This window comes from Amblyomma maculatum, chromosome 1 (genome assembly GCF_055883805.1).
Source record: "Amblyomma maculatum isolate TAMU_Amacu chromosome 1, ASM5588380v1, whole genome shotgun sequence".
In the NCBI taxonomy this organism is placed as follows: Eukaryota; Metazoa; Arthropoda; class Arachnida; order Ixodida; family Ixodidae; genus Amblyomma; species Amblyomma maculatum.
Window position 1 is genome coordinate 333,078,320 of NC_139344.1, and position 3,841 is coordinate 333,082,160.

At 43.3% G+C, this 3,841-nt stretch overlaps 1 protein-coding gene across 2 annotated transcripts in view; it reads left to right on the top strand.

Moving 5' to 3' along the window:
- The window catches only part of LOC146207448 (uncharacterized), a 53,576-nt gene that overhangs the window by 33,444 nt on the left and 16,291 nt on the right, over positions 1–3,841 (top strand). The window lies entirely within an intron of this gene.

The following is a 3,841-nucleotide window of genomic DNA, read 5'->3' on the forward strand; positions in this document are numbered from 1 at the left end:
GGATAATGACTTTCAGGTTCTTCAGTTGGTTATGATGAGAAATCGTGTCTAGAGCATGGACAGTGATGTGCAGTAGTTGTGCACGAGACTTAGGCATGGGCTAGTTTACCTCTAAGAACTAAGGCTACATGCAGCTAAACGGGCCGCTCAGTGAGAACAGTGCTAGACAGGGTGAAGATGGACGAAATACAAAGCAGCGACTTTGCTCTTGGCAGGACCAGGGTCAAGGGTAGCTGGCTTTCCATCCCTGACAGGCCATAAATCCTTCAAGATGGTTTTCTTTCCCCACTTTTTTTTTCTTGTATGTGTTTTCTTTTTTCCTAGGCTGCCCTCCTGTTATGCAGGCAACTTATTGTGAATGAATAGATTGTCAAGTAGAACCCCCTCAAAAGTGCTTTTCCTTTAGAATCATTTAGAAGGTTGTTTTCTCCAGGCGCATTCACCTATTTTCAACGCCAGTGTTGCTTGCCCCAAAATTATCTAGCACAGTTGACATCCACATCATCATTTTGCTTTTGTGTTTGGAGGTGTTATATTTGCATGCGATTGGGAAGACTCGGAAGAAAGTCAGCAGGCACATCTCAAACTAAAAGCTTAAGCTTAAGAAAAAATCGTAAAATGCTCTAGTTTCTGTTGAGCCAGTGACCTCTCTGCCAAAAGGGCAGGGAAAAAGAGATGCTGGCAGTAAAGGGGGAAATTATAGCTAAGTAAAAGTCAAAAGATTCTTGATCTGCGTGATTCAAAAAAAGGCTCTTTGCTCTTGATCATTGACCATTTCTATTATTGAAATCCTGGGATTCCCTTGAATGTCAGGGCGGATATTTTGTGCAAACCCTGGAGCAAGCAAAAGTAAGCGGGTTAATACAATGGCATGCATTTAGTGCAGTAGCATGGCTTATTGCCGAAACTGCAAATCATTCAACCCAGAGCCTTTACAGCTTTCAGAGTTACAGCAAAAAAGAATGTAGTATGTATTCATGTAATTTCTTTTGGATGCTCAAACTTGGGCAGGTTACACCATTTTGTGCTGTAAAATTGGCCCCGTCTTTCTCTCTCCGCAGGTCTGGTGTCGGAGCTAGAGACAAAACGCCCTCTCCTTCCGGCGCACCATAATTTGGGAGGTAGGAAATGTAGCGAGCAGTGCTGCCATGGCTGAGGAAGGCACTATTGGCGTGCATCACAAGTTGTAATGGTACTGCTGCGCTCTCTCTTTCCGGCTTGCTCAATCTGGCCTGCAGGCAAACACCCTGTGTCGGCCCTTACTGAGCTGTGCATCAAGTCGCGATGGGGTCCTCCAGAGTTCACTCTGGCCGAAGAAAGTGGACCTGACCACAAGAAAACCTTTTTGTTCAAGGCAAGCACAATCTGCTATTGTTATGCCTGCAGACAGAATGGAATTGGCAGAGTCCTTGTTGGAAGAAGTTCTTTTTTTTAACTTTGTCTTCCAGTGAGAGTAAGTCTAATCAGTAAATGATTTGATGTAATAGCTAAAACCGCATATCACATGCTTCATTGAGATGGGTGTTGGAGGTAGGGTGGTTATTTTAGAAACTAATGCTGGGGGGGGGGGGGGTGAGGGATACCATAGCATAGTGCTCTGGAGTTGATGAGTCAGCTAATCGCTTACTTCTGCCTGCTGCAACGAGAGAATGACCGCTATGTCTTGTTTCAGGTCAAAGTGAATGGCAAAGAGTACCAGCCGTGTGAGCCAAGTGCCAACAAGAAGCACGCGAAAGCACAAGCTGCAATGCTGTGCCTCCAGGAGACGGGTGTGATCGGCAGAGGTTACTCCCAAGGTCTTACTGGGCAACTGGTGGTATTGCCGACACACCAGGACATTGATCTTCTCATGTACTAGGCGCACATCTGCGAACCTTTTCCGTCATTTTGCCAAGTCTTGCTTCAAAGTAATTTAAGATAAGTGTGGCTGGTCCAACTTGTGATATTTGGCCACTAGGCCTTGATTCAACCATGCACAGTACTGTGTGCACGTATCGCTGCAGTACTGTGCTTTATACAGCTAGCTGTGGCAGTGTGCTACATACTGTGCTATATTGCTAGTTTGTTGGCACACCAAGGGGGGCAACATAAACACTTTCTTCAGGGCACTCATTCTGTAAGCAAACCATCGAGTGAGCTGTACTGTTGGCGTGCCTGCATTGCCTAAAAATCAAGTGTTGCACAGCTATCAAAGATGGGTACATCCAATGTACCCATCTTTATACCCAGCCAAGCCACCAGTAGTTCGTGCTCAGGCTTCATTCACATAGATGTGGTTTGTGCTAGCATGCTTTGTTTAGTGCTGTGTTTGGTTACAAGCTTTGCCTTTTCAGTATATGCTTAATTACAGTGGCAGTCTGCTTTCATGCCTGGTCTTGGCATGCTACCTAATGATAATGTGTGTTTAATTGACAACCTTCCTGTTCAACTTGTTTTTTGTTGTCCCAGAAAGTCCTCTAGTGGAAACACAATGTGTTCATGGTTGGCTGGTTACAACCTCGGCCTAAAGAGGAAATGTCTCAAAAACGACTGTGATAATTTTTTTTTTACCATTCTCATCCCACCTGTTGTGAATTAAGATTCGATCTAGTTTCCAATTGGGCCATAGTGAAAAAAGGAAAAACCTACCTGTATACTCATTTGGCAAATTGTAGCTGACATGTAATGAAAAAGCACAGTGTAAAGACCCACAGATTATTATTATTATTTTTTTGTGCGGTTGGGGTTATATGACTTTCCAGCAAAGCACTAACACCTTTGGTCTGGTAGCATATCCAGTGACATGCTTTGGCAATGTTCACTGTGAATGTAGACAGGATGTGTCCTGTCATATTATGGATGCTACAGTTGAATTAACAAAGAACACTTTGATTTTACTTACGGGGGAATTCCTTGTGAAATTACCTAACAGCAATGGCGGCATTAAGTGTTTATGTAATTGTTGCATCACTCAATGCTTTTATTTATTAAGTGTGTGGTATTTACTTGTCCAAGAGAATGTTGCTTCAAGCACTTATGTTCATTGTAAGTGTGTGTGCAGAGATTCATCATTGCCTAGCATTGAAGCTGCTCAGCTGCCTTTGCAGTCAGTTGTGTATTCCAGGTCTGCAAGTCATTCCATTATGTCACTTGCAACTTCAAAGAGCTTCTGCTTCAGATCTGTAGCCATGAAGTCGGACTGGCTGGTTCTAAAGTTTTATGAAAAGAAGAAGCACGGTTCTCTGATAAAGTTTGTACATAATTGTGTGTTTCACTGCCATGTATTGTGGGTACAACACTGCATGTTACGGTTCCTTTTGCATCGTTAGTCTGACAGTACAACTTTTTAGCCATATGCCAGTCTACTGTGTGTAGCTATCCTCCGAGATGAGCAGACATATCCCACACCTGCTGCTGTTGACAAAAAAAGTTTATTTTCTAGTGCAGTGTCACTCTTACCTAATTTATTTTTGTCAAATAATTAGGGAGAATGCCAAACACGATTGTTGCCTTGGCATTCTGAAAGTTTGCATTAGCTCTAGCACTATATTGCAGCCTGCAGGTTTGCTGGTTTTCTCTAGTCATCCATAAATAAATACAATTTGAGGCCCAAATTTTCTGCTTTTCTACTTTTCTTGTTACAGTGTGGGTTGTGCATTTCTGTCGAATGCACGGTTGAAGGTACAGGAGCAGTCTGTGCGAAGTACAGCACTCACGACAGAAACAATGGCTGCCTTTGCATTACGCTAAAGGCAGCAAGACTAACTCAGGTGCTGAATCTGTGTTACCTGCTCTGGTTCTGCTTATACAGCAAGGTGCAACCAATTTGAGCAGTACAGTGCACTCAGCAAATTCACCGATA